The following is a 19,013-nucleotide window of genomic DNA, read 5'->3' as shown; positions in this document are numbered from 1 at the left end:
GTCCAGAGTATGAATCAAGGACAATGAAATTAAGGCGTACTTTCATGTGTTCATTTTATTCCACCTGATTATCAGTTGTTAGGCTTTTCTGCACCTGGATTTACCGGGTGCAGAAAAACAAGACACCATTTTTTCCAGACTGAAAAGACGCACAAGACTCTGGGTGCAGCAGAAGCAGCCAAGACTCATGCTGTTTTTTTACTAACTGGAAGAAACACACAATTCTTCCCTCTGTTAGAAAATGCTTTCCTCTTCCCACCGGCTTCACCCATCTCCCCCCAACCAACCACATGCATATATCTACCACCTGCTTAAAACAAGTGGTAAATAGAAGCAGAAAAACACTATGAAATAGTGAATGGCATGTGGTTTGACAGGCAGAAGAATCTGTTCCTCGTGGCAACTCCCCAGTCCATGGCGTCAAACTTGTAACTGCACTTTACTGGGGTAAATCTACCACAAAACAATTACATGAGATTTTTCTGCCACCCCAGTACTGTGCAACTTCTAACAAGGGACTATGAGAGATCTTGGACCGGTCCTGTGACCTGGAGGGTCACACCAAGTGTGCCCTTATTTAAGGCAGAGAACTGTCATGGGTTTAACAGCTAGAGCGGTGGTGGCAATGCACCCTGTTGTAAGGATCAATAGCCTGATGAGATCTTTGCATCATGGTCAGTGGAGGGGCATTCTACTGACACACCCATGTAATGCTCCATTTCTATACCTGTGCCCAGACTTTGCGCTAACATCAAGTGCATGTTTAGGGTGTTGGTGTGCCTAGCATAAATGCAATGTGAGAGTGCAACAGAGTAAACTGCATCTCCTGCCTGCCAGTTGTGTATACAAGTGGGACCACCTATCCCTCTTTTATACCCTAGTTCAAAGTCCTCTGGTACCAAGGAATAATGTGCTCTACATAGTACTCAGGTGCCTGCTGTGCCACCAGGGATGGTGGCACAGCAGGCACCTGACAGGCGCCTGACAGTTTATCTAAGTTGAAGGGACATCACCTGAAGGCTGAATTACTTAATGGAGAAGCTGTGTACCTGTCCTGAAGAGCCTAGAAGTCTGCCTATCCAGCAGGTGGACAAGGCTATCCTGGAAGAAGCAAGGTCCGAAACATCCCCGTTATCTGTAGGGCGGGCCGGAAACCCATCCAGCAGGACCAGCTAGTCTGAGGGACACCCCCCCCGCCCCGCCAAGACTCTCCCAACAGTTCAAGGCTGAGAATAAAACTCTACGACAACATGATTGTTGAGGCCCAGTCGGACGAGTGTGTGCTGCCAACAGGCCCGTTCAAGGTTGCATTTGCCAAAATCCTAACACAACAGGGTCTGAATCTATTGACTTCCTGGAGAGCCTGTGTTGGGCCTTTAGCTGCTGAATTTCTGTCTAATCTGAGGCCCATGAGGGACTACAACTACTCCAGTGTTGAACACCCTGTCTGAGCTTATGCCTGTGGTCCAGCCGGCCAGAGTGTGGGCTCAATTGCTGATGGTCGGGCCTCCAGAGGGGGCTACACTTCAGACAGGCTAGGTGTGACTGCTACCTTGGGACGGCTGATCTTCAGGCAACTGCAAAGAAAAGACAGATTGGGTGCCCTACTGAATGCAGCCCTACATCCAGGACAAAAGCGCTCCACAAAAGCCTGCTGGTGGTTCACTGCTCTCTCGAGTCTTCGGGCGTGCCATTCAAGTGTCGGGAAACAGGAAAAGACCCATACAAGACTGACTCATCCTGTGAAAGGGTAAGACGCTTACGACAGAGCATATACGCATTGGGATGACTGGATTGACAGAACTGACCCTATATTATATTCATGATACTCCTAAATGTCCCTAGAGGGGAAGAGGGGATCAGAACCGGACGCACCTGTCTGCAGCACATGGTAGTCTGGCATGCCTGCACTATCTTTTCACCCAAACTGTCCATAAAGATGATTTTAGAGCCGCTACGCACATAACAGGGGGAATCTCAGACCATTCGCTAGTGGAGGTGCAACTCGATGGTCTTGGTGTGGACTTCATGCTACCCCCAAGGGTTGATCCATAATATTTAAAAGACAAAACGTTCAAAGCTCGTAAGTGAGATGGAGCAGACTTCTATTTTAAGGTGAACGGGCGGCCTGTTGAATCAGCTTGCGTGCTATAGGATGAATTCAAGCCAGTGATCCTTGAGGACACTGACAACAAGGGGACGGAAATACTGGGAGAGACTTCATGAAAGACCTGACCCTGACAATGCTAACGAATGAGGACCGAGACGCACTAGACCACGAACTGACAGTAGACTAAATATATAAGACAATAAGAACCTTGCCAATAGGGCAAGCGATGGGGCCTAATGAGCTCCCCATAGAATTATATAAAAGCATGATGGATAAAATCAGGGAGTGCCTCCATAGGAGGTTTCAGACTGCCTGAAAATCAGAGGACCAAAGAACGTCTGAGGTGGTGATCATCCCAAAAAAGGACGAACCAGCAACTGAGTGTGGGTCTTATAGACCTATCTCCCTGCTTAATTTTGAGACTAAGGTCCTTGCGTAGGCCCTGGCGATCTGCCTGCAGACAATAATTGCAACAGTGGTTCATCCTGATCAATCGGGATTTATGCCACACCAGGGAACGCGCTTATATCTCCGACACCTTGAAGGTATACCACATGCAACAGGGGATTCCTTTGCTGAACCAGTGGCGCTGCTGTCAAGCTCTTGTATGTGGCCCCTCTAGCGCGCATGCGTGCCAATAAAACAGTCTCCCGAGTCTTTGCCGTCCGACAGGGATGTTCTTTGTCTCCTATGCTCTTCACGCGTGCGTGGGTTCGCCAGGACCTCTCATATGGGGTATTCCAGTTGATCAGGAGTGGGATGAGAGAATCTCCCTCTACGCTGACGTTTTGCTGTAGGACACGTAATCAGCCTTCTCGGTGAACGAATCCTACACATTTTTCACATATTTAGAGATTATTCAGGATATAAGATCAACTGGAAGAAGTCCTTAACATTCCTGCTGGTGGCAGGGACCCTGCGGCTGCACTCTAGGTGCACAGTTCGGGTGACACTACATGGCTTTAAATATTTGGGCGTGTTTATTACAAGAGAGCCACAGGCAGAAACATACTTCCGAAATTAGACCAGCTTTGCTGGGATGCTCCACACTTGCGGGCACTCCCGCTTTCCTTACTGGGCCGGGTGGTCCTATTTAAAGTGATGACCCTCGAGGGTCTCCTGTACATTGTGAAAAAAACGTCCTTTAAGATCCCACCAAACATTTTCTTTCAAAGGGTAGACTGAGAACTTTGGCTCCTGTTGTGGGATGGTGGCACTTCGCGCTGAGTAAGGTGCAGAGGGGAGTTTATTAATGTGGACCGGCGGTCCGGAGCATTCGCAGGTATTACTGGGCCACGCAGCTGGTGGCAGTCAACAACTGGGTTTTTGCAGACCGTGAGGATCCTGCTTAGCTTAGAGCAGCCGGGCGATGTGTGGAGGGGATAGGCGTATGTGTCCTTCACAATCCTACAACAAAGGTATATTAGGTGACTAAAGACGGTTCTGACATTTGCAGGTGGCCACGCTCTGCAAGGTCACATATGGGAAGGGGGGAATTTGCCTGATGCACCCCTACTGGAGGACCAGCTGCTAACTAATCCACTGACCGAAAAAGCAATCTCAACCATCTATAGCAGTGTTTCCCAAACTGTGGTCCGCGGACCCCTAGGGGTCCGTGACACATTCCCAGGGGGTCCGCAGACAGCCGTTTTAAAAGCACTGCAAATGTTCCAAGCATAATTAAGTTTTCGAGCAACAATAAAAGTGTCAAGACCAAGATAACACCAGTGATTAATGTTCCTGCTGGAGAGAGATGAGTTTTGTCCAGTGGCAGCTTGACTTATTTAATGTAGCACAGAGGGTTAATATGCCTCTTGCAAAGAAAGTGTGCCTATATTTATTTTTTTAACTGTGTTTGATCAGCATTGGTCAATGGGTTACTGCTTTTGTCACAGAGATTCTTTAGTTACTGTGCAGTTTATAAGTGACAATTGTGATCTAGCACAGAGACGTATAAAGCGGCATCAAAAAGATGTTTGCAAACTGCATGGTACAAGATAGTAACTTAAGTTTCTTCCCAGTCTTTCATTATCCTGATGCTGCTAAAAAGGTTTATTTGAATGAAAATAAAGTTTCATTGTTAAAGTCAATGCTAAGCACTGTGTTATGCCTACCAGTATGAATGATGTGAATCCTACAACTAGTGGTCACCTTTGCCTTATGTTATTACATGTATGATTCATTGTCTCTATGGGGCAGATTTACAAGGAAAGTGACTCAGTGAGTGCTGCAAGCCATTTGGCTGTGCTGCACTTAGTCACTTTCAAAGCACAGGATACGACACATTTACCATAGTATGTTGCATCTCAGTGCTCTCCCTGCGCTGGTGCACAAACTGCTGCCATGCGCCGGCACAGGCACCCTTGTACCATGGTGCAAGGATGCCTGCGTTGTGGGGAGATTGTTTATGTTCAGGTAGGATTCCCTTTCTGCACATAAACAATCACTAGAGGGGATTTCATAGTCCTAAACAAAGAGGAGAAATTAATACATTTCTTCTTGTTGCACCTCCCTACGCCTCCCTTGGGGAGGTGTAGCATTCGGACGCATTTCAAGATTCATGATTTCTCGTAAATCTGGAAATGTGTCTGGCTTCATGGGTGTTGTTTGGCCACTACAGGTGTGGCAGGGTATGCTCAGACATGAGTCCCTTGCTCACTGCATCACTAGGATTCAAGCAAGCCAGGCCGACGACGGCTGAAATGCCAGAAACCGGTCCCCGGAAGCTTGTCTCCTTACCAGTGGAAGAATTGGCTTGGTAGTTTGGTCTGCCCTGTTCCCATGAGGCATGGGGTCAGACTAATTTGCATATAGCCAGGTTCTGAACTGGGGTGATGCAGTGAGCTAAAAAACGGTGATGGATCAAGCCCTGATCTATTGACTGGGTATGAGTGTCTAGATTAATTCAGACATTCTATCCATCACCACCCCCTTTTCTGAATGGGAACACTCACAGCAAAACCCATGAAACGCACCTTTCACGCAAAGTCCTGTGTGCAAAGGCGCCATATTTATAAGAACAGGAATAGTCACACAGGGTGGCTTTTCCTGTTCTTATAAATATGGGGTACTAAAATGCGCAGCCGGAGCGTCACTTTTTGTGACGCACAGGTTGCGTAAGGGTCTTGTAAATCTGCCCTATATGTGTGTGTGTTGTAAAGTGCTCTGACATCCTACAATGGTATGAGAGATGCTATAAAACAAATGAAATACATGTGACAGAGGGACTATGGAGAGACAAGAGGCACTGTTGGAGTGTGATAAAAAGGGAATCACTGAAGAACCCAAACAAAGATTATCGTATCCTAGTGCATAGTAAAGTCATCATTTACAATTCTTTTCAAGCTAATACAATTCAATATATAATGATAAATGTGTTGTAGAATGCACTATTGTTTCCTAAGTTGTCTTGGTGGGAGAACCTCCCAAAGTCCCCTTTGTAGTGGTTTGACTCACTCACTGCACTTGGTGTGCACCCTGTGGGGACTGGTCTGAAAACATTTGCCAGGGCTGCTTTGAGTTTCCAGACTGGCCCTGGCAGGATCAGGAGCCTCGTACTGTGAAATAAAACCAACCATTTAAAAGTTAGTCATGGAGATGCAGCACCAACCTTCCCAATAAAGGTTTTTGTTTTTTGCAGATTCTTGATTCTTTCAATATAAAATACTAAAATTCAGGTAATTCGACTATTTGTTTTGTGTTCACACCTGTACTTATTTTTTTCGGATTGCTGTTTAAAATTTAAATTATACAGATTGCTTGGGGGTCCCCGGCTTCCAGTGCTGACTCAATGGGGGTCCTCAGGAGCCAAAACTTTGGGAACCACTGATCTATAGGAAGTTGATCTACAATTCTCTGGTGGCCATTCACCAACTTTTGTGTTTTTCAAAAACAAGCTTCCAAAGCTGAAGTTGGTTTTTAAAAACCAATAACTTATCACCCTCACACCCTTGGAACTTTCTTCCTGATTAATTTTCTCCCAGGAAGTGGGATTCATTTAAAAACAAATTCTCATCACGACTGCCAGGTATTCCCTGGTGGTCCTGAATAAGAGAAAAATACATCAGACTGCTTGATCTAGAGAGGAAGGGCCGTCCAATGTATTTACATCAATGCCACTCAAGTAAGGCTGGACACATGACAATCCAGCTGACTTGCATTAGGTCAAGCAGACCATCCGTTTGTTGGACAGGGTACTCCACCACGCTTGTGAAGGCGTAACCTGCTCACCAAACTCTAAATCAAGACCTTCATCTTGTCTGTGCTATTCATGTATCTCTAGGTCTGCTTCATTATGTCCATCAGTCTTTGTATTATTTACCTGTTATTGAGGCTTGTGTGTTTAGTACAGTGTAATCTTACGGTGTGTGTGGGTTTATTTGAACCCTGCGGTTTCATCTGCACTTGTTGTTTATGCGGTGTAATCACACCCTTGTAATTATAAAAAGTATGTTACAGGCGGCCAGGTGTCTCTTGCCCGTGACTTCTGAGGAAGTAATGGTGCACAGTTAACAGCAGCATCTTTGCAAAGTGTCAAGAGCCTGATTTAGAGTTCGCTGGCCGGGTTACTCAGACACAAACTTGACGGATATCCTGGCCGCCGTATTACAAGCGGCACTAAATATAATATATGGGAGCCTCATTTCTTTCTTTCGCACTTTCTATTTCCCTTGTTTTTATTATCTTTACTAGCTGAACCCGGCCACGCATTGCTGTGGCTCAGTCTGGTTAAATGGAAAAGAAAGAAAAGAGCAAGCGCACGTTTCTAATATGTTTAATTTCACAATGCTTGTGGGTATACAATATTTTTTGTTGTTCCATTGTCTGTGCAGATGTAGAGATTGTCTGGTTTGCCGACTCTAGAACACGCAATAATTGTCCCTGTGAGAAGCAATCCGTGTCCAGATCTAAACCGCACAATTCTAAAGGCCCTGAGTTTTTTTTTTTTTTTTTAAACAAAATTGTATTGAAAACCACAGTTTGTAGTACATGTATCATAGCAAGTACTCATGTTTTTTTTGTTTTTGCTGCTTGTTATCCTGTTTTTACCGATATCAATTTGATACATATTTAAATCACATCACATCAGTTAATAGGACAGAAACAATCAGTACAGATGGTAGCTTTTGGACGCATCCTTAAAATATAACATGTAACAGAACCGCAGGTCGCGGTTGCATCGTGTTCTTTTAAATTATGTTGCAAACTGAACCATCTCCTCCCCCCTTCCTCCACCCACCAACTGTCCATCCTAATACATGTAGACTATTGTGTCTATGCGTCCCTTGTAGTTGTTGCGCATCAACCAAATCGATAGGGTCTGTTCTGGCTTTCGATTAAAAACACGTGTGTATGCGACATGCGCGTTTCCGAATCCAACGTTGTGTATATAACAACACGCGCGTATTCGAATCCAACGTCGTGTAAAAATTTTAAAGCAATCAGTGAAGAACTTTTGGAGATTTAAGATTTTGAACAAACAAACACTCTACATTTTTATTTGTCTGTTCGGGTTTTCGATTAAAAACACGCATGTATTCGACATGAGCGTTTTCGAATCCAACGTTTTGTCAAAATTTCAAAGCAATCAGTGGAGTACTTTCGGAGATTAGAGATTTTGAACAAAAAACAGTTACATTTTTATTCATATAGATAGATTTTGCTTTTTTTGTCCTCTCATTTCTTTTTCTGTTTCTCTCTATTCCTGGCATACCTTTCATTCATTTCTTAATTTAAGAATGATTAGCCTCCTAAAGCATTTTATTCATTCATTTGCATTTATTCTTTCCTGTCATGGGGATGACTGCATAGATATCCTTACAAGTAGGATCTTTTGAATTCTGCATGAACCTGTTTACTAATGGTCCTAGTTGAAGTTGTCATTTAGAAGTTAAATATATGTTTCTTATGTGAAGTAGGGAGGGTATGTGTGAGAATGTGTGTGTGAGAGAGCGAGTGTGTGTGTGTGTGTGTGTGTGTGTCTATGTTATGTTATGTTATGTTATGTTATTTGTACTTGTAAAGCGCACTGCTACCCTAGGGTGTCCTGGCGCCGAGTACTGGTGACCTGGGGAGCATCAGCTGTTTAGTGGGAGAAGAATCATGTTTTCAAACCCTTGCGAAAAGAAAAATGCTTTGGCGCATTTCTGAGATGAAACGGAAGTTCATTCAATGCTTTGGAGGCGCAGTGGGGAAAACCTCTGCCTCTCCAGTTAGTTTTCTTAAAGGTGGAGGTTTGGACTAATTTGAATCCAGAGGAACGCAGGAACATACCATGTAAGTCTGGTTTTAAGAAACTCCGGACCAATCTCATTAACCGCCTTAAAGAAGACACAAAATTCCTTGAAGCGTGATCTAAGTGGAACTGGGAGCCAATGCAGTTTCTTAAGTTCTCCTTTGACCGAAGCAAACCTACGGGTTCCCGTCAGCATTCTCGCTGCCGCGTTCTGGACCAGTCCAGACGGGACATAATGAGTGCAGTGACAACCGTCCTTAGGTTGTCTGCCGATAGGAAGAAATTGATTTTTTTGCTGAAGTTACCCGATTAACTTGGTCCCCCATGGTGAGTTTGTTATCCACCATGACTCCCAAATTTTTAGCTTTCCTAGAGAGTGTAGGGCACGATCCCAGATCCTCCGTCCACCAGTCCGGGATCCAGACCCAGGGATTATTGCCAAATTTTAACACCTCAATTTTAGCTGAGTTGAGTTTTAAACAGTTGGACGACATCCAGGTGGAAATAGAGCTCATGCAATTATAGAACCTCTCCCCCGCCTCCCTCTCCGCTCCCTCCGTCACCGATACCACAATTTGTGTGCCATCAGCGTAGGAGGTGAGCAGGAAACCAAACGACTGGATGACACTGGCCAGGGGTACCACATAGATGTTTAAAAGCGTAGGGCTCAACGCCGAGCCCTGTGGCACTCTGCCGAGCCCTGTAGCCATCTAAATCTACCGTCTGAGCTCTGTCAGACAGGAAGGAATGTAGCAGTTTCCATGCTGAGCCCTTCACACCAATATCAGAGAGCCTGTTCAGCAGGACCTTATGGTGGACCCTATCAAAGGCCGCGGATAGGCCCAGGAGGATTAAGATGGCATTACCTCCCCTATCCACGGCTTCTCTGATTTCCTCGGTTGATTTTATTAAAGCCAGTTCCGTACTGTGAAAAGCTCTAAACCCATATTGCGATGGGTCCAAGGAGTTATTGGCAGAGATAAAGTTGCTGATTTGGCTATTTATTTCTTTTTCCAGTAATTTGGCAGGTAGTAAAAGCATAGAGATAGGACGATAATTAGTCAGGTCCTTGGGGTCAAGAGATTACTTCTTTAGAAGAGGAAGCACAGAGCCTTTTTCCAATTGTTGGGAAAATTCCGGACCGGAAAACTGGATTAAGCAGGGGTGTGAGAGCCGTTCCAATAGTTTCCGGAATTTGCTTAGCAATTCCAGCAGGACACGGATCACTAGGGGCACCCGATTTTATCGTAGACAACAATTTGACCAAATCTGCTTTCTCAATCGGGGTGAAATGCTCCAGTAGTTCTGCCGGGGCACCTAAGCTTCATGATTCTGTTAGAATGAAATCAGTCTGAGTATCATTGATTAGACCATCGAGTGAGGTAATAATTGTTTCTACTTTAGTTTTAAAAAAGCCAGCTATTTTATTACAAAATTCTGCATCCCCCTGTTTCTTTGGAGTGGCAGGGTTCGCTAGTTTAGAAATCCCATTCCACTTTTAAAAAAGCCTTCCTTGGAGTCATCGGACCCGAGTAACTTTCGTCTAATTTCCCAGCTTCCTTTTCTGGCTAAGGTTACTGAGGCATATGTGAACTCAGTCCTGGCAGAATCTGTCGAGCATTTCAAGTGGTGGCACCACCGTTTCATTATCACACACATGCTATTAAACATGGGGTTCCTCAGGGCTCTATATTGAGCCCTGCACTTTTTAACATCTTTGTACAGCCCCTAGCCCTGCTGGCAAAAAGCAGAGGTTGTCATTTGTTTCATACGCCGATGACACCCAGCTAGTCATCACTTTTTAGAGGAACTGCCAAGACAATCTCATCACATTGAAAGAGGATTTGGTAGCTATCCCTGACTGGATGGCAGCTAATTGTTTACAGCTGAATGCTGCCAAGTTAGAAATTCTAGTGCTGGGGAGAGACAGCTCCCTCTGGTCAGAACAGTGGTGGCCTGTCAAACTTAAACCCGCACCCCAGCAAAGAAGGCTGTAAAAAATGTGGGCTTTTGGATCGATAGCGAACTTTCATTTGATGTGCAATCCAAGGCCCTGGCTGGATCCTGCTTTGGTCTCCTAAGAGGGTTGAGGCCCCTACTTGACTATTTTGCACCAAAAGTTCACCAAACCATCCTTCAGGCTACAATTTTGTCAAGGCTGGACTATGGGAACTCCTAATATTTAGGCGTCAACAAGTCCTGTATTGTCCGCCTGCAGAGAATCCAGAACCCAGCAGCTCGCGCCCTGCTAGCTTTGCCCAGATCTTGCTCAGTCTCGCACCTTCTGCCTAAATTGCACTGGCTACCGATAGCGAAAAGAATCCAGTTTAAGTCTTTGTGTGGCCCATAAAATATTGAGCTACCAAGAACCGCAGATTATGGCGGATCTGCTGGCCCATTATGTGCCGAATCGCCTTTTGCGTTCGGCTAATGCGGGCTTGGCTTGCACTTCCCGTTTTCTCAGAGCTAGAGCGGGCGGTCGATCATTTAAAGTTCAGGCGGCACGCCTCTGGAACTTCTCTTCCTACATCTATCAGAGGACTCCAGAACCATCTGGCCTTTCGTAAAGCGTTAAAGACCTGGCTCTTTCCAGCTTAGGCTCTTCTTTTTCCTTTGAAGTGTTTCAGCCATGGCTTAGTTAGCGCTGGGACACCCCGTCACTGGGGCAGCTATGCGCTTTATAAAACTTAAAAAATTAAAAATAGTTCTAAACAATTCTTTGGAGTTGGATTTGGCCATGGTACTTTGTAACGAGAAGTACTCTTTTAACTGGAAATACAAGTTTTGTAATTCTCCTTCTCTGCTTTGTCATAAAATTTCTGCCAATTCATCTCTGCATGTTTACAAACTAATTTCTTGGCCCTGAGCTTATCCGAATACCAGGGAGCGGTTGGAGAGGCCCGTTTGGGAGTCCATTTTTTGTGAGAAACAAGCTGATCACAGGCATCCAAAAGCCAATTATTATAAATGGTCGCGGCCTCCTCCACATCCAGCGGGAGCTGGTACATTGAGTTTTCCAAGACATTTCCCAGTCCCTCCACATCCAGCTTGTCTGAGTGTGAGTCTCAATATAGTATACCATAGTGTGCAGGGAGTCCAGTGGATCCCCAGAGATTTTCCAGAGGCTAAAGTAGATAATACTAATGCTCTTTTGTGGTAGTGTGGGGGAGCAGTTAGATGTATCCGAGGGTAGTGTTAAGCATTTGTTGTACACACAGTGGCAATAAATGACACACATTGTTATACACACAGTGGCAATAAATGACACACTGTTGTACACACAGTGGTAATAAATGACACACACTCAATGAATAAATCTGAGACCAATTTATAAAATGATACTTGGTTAGATTTATTTTGCAGAACCACAGAATTTCATCTTGAATAAATATGTTTTGCAATAGAAATACTGTTCAATATAAAAAAGTGGATAATTAGTGCAATTTTCAGACTTTGCAATGGTAACCTATGGGGTGAAGAAAACATTCAACATACGTATAGGCAATACTTACAAGACCATTCTTCGGAAGTTAAGGTTAGTATTGGACAAGGTTCAGTTCAGAACCAACAGTGCACCACCAGCGGCACGTGGGCGCCCGGGTGCAGTTGCAAGTTCAAGGTTGGAAACCCAATACAAATTAAAGGGGACTAGAGCAATCGGACAGAGGCTGCTTACAGGTAAGTAACTAGGTGGTCAGGAACTGAAGTTCATGGACTGGGGATGCCACCTAAAAACTAGATTTAAGGGCGTTACCATGGAGTGACAGGTAGTGTCCAATGGGCCCTTTGCCTGGGGAGTCTACGCCCTCTAACATGCCCACCTTCCACGAGAGGACACAGTCCTAGCCCTAACTGAATAAGTCCCATCATCTTCAAGATGGTGGGCACTGAAAAGTGTACTTGACCTAGCCTCCAGCACCCGAGAGGTGGAGTTGGTAGAGGGGGGCACATCTCCTCTTCCATCAAGGGTTTCCCACCTGTCCTGCCGCCAAAAAGGGGGTGAGGACAGGATGGAGGCCAGCTCCTTCGAACAGGAGAGGCTAAGGTCGCATTACAAAGGAGTCAAGACCTCTGACGCTCCCCACCACGAATGGCTCTTCCTGTCCAGGGGGGGGTCTGAACACCTCCACCCAGGAAAGGCATTGTTCTCAGCCTCAGAGTGCGCAGGCACCCTCCCCTGAGGTCAGAACACACTCTGGTGGTAGCAGGCTGGCTCAGGCCAGTCAATGACCACACTAAGGATTGGTAGGTTTCAGGGGACCCTGTGTGCAATTTTTTAATAAAATCGACACTGGAATCAGTGCAAGTTTATTATGTTGAGATGCTTGGTGCCAAACATCACATATATCAGTGAAGCCATCATGGAGCTGGCAAACTCATAATGACGAGTGTCCAGCCTATGTAGGTACTATGACTTCCCTGGTCACTTACAATATACAGGAATCAACTAGGATATTGCAGGGGCATTTCATGCAGATATGCCCTCACAGGGGGGAGAGGATGTGGTGCAGCAGCCAGAGCTGCCGACTCGGGAACTGGGGATTCGGGTTCAAGTCTCTGCTTCAGTGCAAAATCCTGTGATTCTGGGCAAATCACTGAATCTCCCGGTGCCCATAGACAGCGTCTGTAAACCCTCACATGTGATGAGCTGGAATGTATAAATCTGTTAACTTTAACTCACTGCCTGCGATATGTGTAAGTCATCCCTCTAGCAGTGTTCATGGGAATGGCACACAGGGATGTGTGCCAGGTCGGCTCTTCAGTTTTGTCAGTAAGTGACAGTCTGAATTTAATAATTGTCCCACTCAGTAAGGAGGGATCAATCACCCACTCGCCTTCTTCTCTGTTGTCGTCAGTTGTGTGTGCGTCCTCCTGGTGATGAGACATCGATGCCATCGGAGGGGGCGGCCCGATGATCGATGAAGGCAGAGGAAGAGGCGTCTGTGGGACAGATGAGGCAGACTCCGAGGGAGGAAATCGGCGGTAGTAGTCATCAAGCACATGTTGCAAATTAGAGATGAGAGACATGGGTATCTGCACAGTTGGATTCTCAAGTGGTGGTTGAGTATTAGGCTATGGGTAATAATCATATCCTTGGTCATCATCAATATCTTGCCATTTGATGAGAAGCTCAGAAAGAGTACGAGCAGCACGGAACCGGTCATCCTCTTCCGAATCCTCCTCATTAGCCCCATAGTCAAAAAGCTCCACAGAAAGATTTGGAGATGGTTGAATTGGCAATAGATCCAAAGAAGAGTTCCTACGTTGAAGTAGGGAAACATCCGTCGTTCCTGAAGGCAGCAAAAGTGTTGCTGAAGATTTCAAGGGGACAAGAGACATCAAAGCTGAAGGTGGAACCAAGGATGCGGCAGCCGACTCAGCGGTCGACGATGAAGAGCATGGTTGAAGTTCCGTAAGGAAAGTCTTCTGTGCTGTCAACGAGGCAACTGTTGACGAGGCAACTGCCGATGAAGCAAACGTCGACGAGGCACCCATCAACGACGAGGCAGCCTTCGATGACGAGGCATCTGTCGACGAAGTAGGTAGAGCCTTGAGAGCCATCGACCGTTTCGTCGGCGAGGAGGCATCCATCAACGACCGACCGGAGACAGTTCTCTTTTTCCTCGATGTGTGGGAGGTGGCAGACAAGCGAGGCTTCACCGACACCATGACAAACATCGACGGAGAGGGCGCCGATGACATATAGAGGAATCACTCTCAACATCTGATAAGGGATTATCCTCGGTCTTGAGTTTCTGTAACCACAGAAGTAGACGTCCCTCTCTGTCTCTTAAAGTCTTTTAAGGAAAAGTCCTGCAGATTTTGCAATCTCTCACCTGATGTTCAGGGTGGAGGCAGTAGATACACTTTTTGTGGTGGTCTTCGGAATGAAGCTGGAGTTTTCCACAAGACTCACAGTGTCTGATGAGTGACCTCTTTGTAGTAGACAAAGCAGTGAAGATATTCTGAAGAGTTTCTGAAGAGAAAAGGTAGAGGTACTGAGCAGAGCTCAGAGAGACTCCCTTCACACGACGTGCGGTAGAAAATCTGAGAGCCTGAGCCTCTCAGAAGAAGGTTCCAGAGGGTGCTGTTTCCTGATTGGCTACAGTTTGTACCATATCTAATGACTTGGATAAGTTATTAAAGTGACAAGTTTTTTCCTATTAACGTCCATGTTACAATACTTCTGTTGCTCTTTTAGCTATGCTTTCGCTATGCTATTGCTATATTGCTATTCTATGTTCCGTGGGAATCCCACTTCGACGACGGGAAATAATTCAAGCATGTGAATCTATGAAAGATACCCCATTACTGGAGAACAGCAGATTTCTCACTACTGAAGCTCTTACCCAAGTTGCTTTAGCTGTAGTCATCTCTCACATTGACTACACTAACTCTTTACTTGTCCATTCCGGCATATCAATCTAAAAGTCTGCAACTAGTGCCAAACCAGGCTGCTAGATTAATCTATCGCCAGTCAAGAATGCAGTATATCAACCCTCTTATGAAAAAGTTACATTGGCTTCTGGTAGTCGAACGCAGTGCATTCAAGTTGGGATGCCTTCTCCTTAAAGCGCTCCATGCCAACTGCCCAGTGTCTGTAACTACTCGGGTCCAGAGATATATCCACACTTGGGATCTTAGGTCTTCCCATTTAAATCCCCTAGCTACTCCATCCTTTAAATGCTAGAAATTGGGGGGACTAAGATTTGCGGTCCTGGCTCCTAAATTTTAGAATTCTCTCCCTCAGGACACTAGATAGATGATATCATATCCTCAATTTTGAAAACTCTTAAAGACTTGGCTATTTCGTCAGGCTTATGAATGAATCACTTAGCGGCAGGACTCCCTTGTCCGCAGCGCCATGAAACCTTGTGGTGTGAGCGCGCTTTATAAGTATTTTTAACATAACATAACATGTAACGCCGAACAGGAGGTAAAGCAGCCCACCACGCAGCCATCCTCAGGAAAGTAAGAGTAGCATTGTAAGGAGCTGTCATTTGAGTAGTTGCACCCTCCCGCAGCAGGCAATCGAATTATGATCAACCACCCAAAACCCACCATCATAGGTCCATAAAACAGTTATGCCTGCCAACTTATGCACTAGGACATTGTTAGAAATGGGATCCCTGGCTGGCCAGGGCTTGCGCCAAAGTCAGTCAGAGACCACCACTCCCAAGTCAGGGCAAGGGAGTTACACGCCAAGATAACCCCTGCTCACCCTCTAGGTAACGTGGCGCGAGCAGCAAGGCTAAACTTGGAGGCGATGCGAGTTAAGTATTTGCGCATGCACCCCAGCAACAACACCCAGGACCCACCACAAAGGAAACTCCACACAAGGTTATATAAAAATAGCCTTTGTATTACACCAAAACACATTAGATAAAAACACACACTTTACAATGTGCCAGAGGCACGGGCAGAATTTACAGGGGATATGTACAAGACAGGGCCACCTGGACCACTGTCAGGAATCAGCACTTTTAGAAGAAACACTTTTAGAAATAGCACTTAGAAAATAGAACATAGAATGTAAAATCACTGTAGTACACAATAGCACACAACCAGTAATCACTGGTAACCAGGACCTCACTAGCACCACCTGCACTAGGAGAAAAACAACCACCTAAGTATCACAATACCTGTAGGGGTGTAAGCACATAACACATGATGCATATAATACATTCAGCGGTGTAAGAACATGGCACATGACGCATTAAAATACATTCAGAGGTGCAGGACAACCCAATAGCGCCAAAATCACATTAGCCACCACCTGTGGCAGTCCCTAGGCCAACTGGCCTCTCTAGGGCTGGGACGCCCTGTGTCCCAAAGTCAGGGGGCCTAAACGTGGCAGTTGCCCACAAAGTGCTGGGCAACTGGGAAGCGATGCTGGTGGGGACAACGTTGGAGCCTCTCAGGCTCTGCACAAAGCACTTGTTTCCCCTTGGAGCCTCGCTGGGCCTTTCACGCAACCAAATGCCTCCTCTGAGCCTCTCAGGGCTCTAAATAACAGTGTGGGCACTCACGAGCCCCTCTCAGGGCTCTACACAAATGACTGGCCCTCCTGAGCCTCTCAGGGCTCGTAAAACCACTGTGCCCACTTGGAATCCCCCTCCTGGGGACTCAAAGCAAAATGGGGGCACCTAGAGCCTCTCTGGGGCTCTTAAATAATAGTGGGCACTTTGGAGCCTCTCGGGCTCAACTAACAAATTATGCCCCCGGAGCCTCGGGGCTCGAACACACGATATGCCCCCTGAGCCTCTCGGGCTCTCAACAGACAAAGGTGCGGCTTTCTGGGGCGGTGGGGCCCCTCACGGGGGACCCGCGAATACGTGGGGCGCCTCTGTTGGGAGTCCCCCCCCTCTGGGGGACTCTAGATGCCGGTAATGCCCCTTGAAGCCCTCATGGCTTCACTTTAGCAATGAGCGCAAGATCGCGCTACCGGGGGGGGGGGCGGACACCGACAATGTGTCCCGGTGCCCCTCCCTTCCCTTCTGCCCCACTCACCGGCTCTCTGCTTCCCGGGCGGCTCTGCTACGGGCTCCCTTCGACGGGCCTCTTCACCGGCTGCTGGCAGAGGTCCGGGGCTCTCCTCTCCCTCGGGAGCCTCGGCAGGACGTGCAGGCTGCTTCCTGCTTCTCCGGCCTGGCCCCGTCACGCTGCAATCCGCCTGACTTCCTCTGGGGCCGCCAATGGCAGCGCGGCCCTGGGGGTATTTGAGGCGGGACTTCCGGGTCGCACTAGGCAGCGGCCCGGCCACGGTTTCGATGTCCCTGGGCTGCGGCGGTGATTGTCGAGGGGTGGGCTCCCTCGGCCATTAAATCAAAGAGCGAGGTGGGCACTCGATATGGGCCATACACAGCGCAAGGTCCCTGGCAGGGTGGGCACCTGCCAGGGGACTTTAAAAATCGGCAATAAGCGGCAAATAAGCGGGGTGAGCTACCGCGCCGCAAAATGGGCAAAAAGGGGGATCCCCACGCCGGGGAATCCCTCGAGGGCAGCACTTAAGCAGCTAAATGCCTGGTGGGCACCGGCAGAGAAGATACAGCGCTCCCAAGCGCTATAATAGCAAATGAAGCGCTTCCAGGCGCTTAGAGGCCTCCCCTCCTCCCGGTCAGCTCCACTCACCGGTGTGCAGCACAGGGACTCCGGAGGGGTCAGCGGCGGTGAACTCAGATTGGTGCGGGCGGACTTCCTCAATCTCCGCTCCGCTCACCAGACGCCTAGGCAGGGCTCTCCCCCTTCTCAGGTGAGCCCTGCTGGAACCGACGCTGGCGTCTGGACACTTCTTCTCCCTTCTTGCACCGGAGCACAGGGTGGACTCCCGCCAGCTTTCGGTTTGTCTCTATGTCCTGTCCCCGGCCTGCCTGACTTCCGGGTCGCGGGGGCGGGACTTCTGTCGGGCCGTGCTCGGATTGGCCGGCCGGCCAGCCACTTCCAGGTCGTCGCTGGCAGCGCGGTGGCCCGTTCCAGGCACTCGTAGGCGGGGGATAAGCAGCAAAGGCCGGGTGGGCACCGGCTCCTTCAAAAGGACAATAAATCGAGGTGGGCACTTGATCTTAGGGCGGCAATGTCCCTGACAGGGTGGGCACCTGCCAGGGGACCTCACAATCGGCAACAAGCGGCAAATAAGCGGGGTGAGCTCCCGCGCCGCAAATGTGCAAAAAGGGGGATCCCCACGCCGGGGAATCCCTCGAGGGCAGCAATTAGGCGGCCAAATGCCAGGTGGGCACCAGCAGAGAGATACAACGCTCCCAAGCACTATAATAGCAAATGAAGCGCTTCCAGGCGCTTAGAGGCCCACAAGTACAACAAAAGTCCTCCAGGAGTGCAGGAAGGCAGGGGGGGGCAAGACTGGGCCAGGGGCCAGCTCACTGGCCCTCCAGGCAGGGAGGCAGTCCAAGTGGCGGTTCCTCCTGGCCCCAGCAGCAGCAGCAGCCCCCCTCAAGTAGGATCAGGAGAGAACAACTTCTGTGGGGACACAGCCCCATTTTTATACAGTAAATCCTTTGTCTGTAGGTGCAGGGTGGGGGCAGAACCAGTCGCAGCTGGTCTGTGAGCACTGCTGATGGGCTCAAGCACCGTCTCTACTCACTGGCAGGGCTAGGGTCGTTAGACGCACCACAGGGGGGCAGAGCCAGCATTGTCAGGGGAAAACCCAGCCTCATTCAGGACACAGGTACACTCCTCCCCGGCCATCGGCATGCTAATCTCCACACTCACCACCGGGCAGACCCACCCAGACTTCCTGGAGCCTGGCATCCCAGCCAGCTCCAGCCAATCACACGCCAGCACCCTCACAGCACACGTACAGCCATGTCTAGGAATGGCACTTCCCTACTAGACACATACATGCCGCATACACCATCTCGCAGCATTCAATCACACAGGTTCACACATACCAAACTCGAGCCTGTACACCCCACGCATCAGGAACTACCAGGGACACATACATTCCCCATGCATTCCTATGGGAGGGCAGGCCTATCTTACTCCACGCACTCAAAGTGGCACGCACTTTCCACTGGGACACAGTAAAAGTGCGCAGAACCCAAAAATCACCATCACCAGGTCACCATTAAAAACAAAAAGTCTAGGGGTGAACCTGCCCTAAGGGCCAAGTCCAACAGACATAGACCATCTGAATAAAGGAAAGAAACATTT

General features: G+C 47.8%; 1 long non-coding RNA gene across 1 annotated transcript in view; it reads right to left on the bottom strand.

Moving 5' to 3' along the window:
• Positions 1 to 19,013, bottom strand: part of LOC144806491 (uncharacterized) — a 45,504-nt gene that overhangs the window by 1,496 nt on the left and 24,995 nt on the right. The gene's annotated exons all lie outside the window — the stretch shown is intronic.

Source organism: Lissotriton helveticus (assembly GCF_964261635.1).
Source record: "Lissotriton helveticus chromosome 1_1 unlocalized genomic scaffold, aLisHel1.1 SUPER_1_unloc_8, whole genome shotgun sequence".
In the NCBI taxonomy this organism is placed as follows: Eukaryota; Metazoa; Chordata; class Amphibia; order Caudata; family Salamandridae; genus Lissotriton; species Lissotriton helveticus.
The sequence above is the reverse complement of the archived record's forward strand: the minus strand, read 5'-3'. Positions and strand labels throughout refer to the sequence as shown.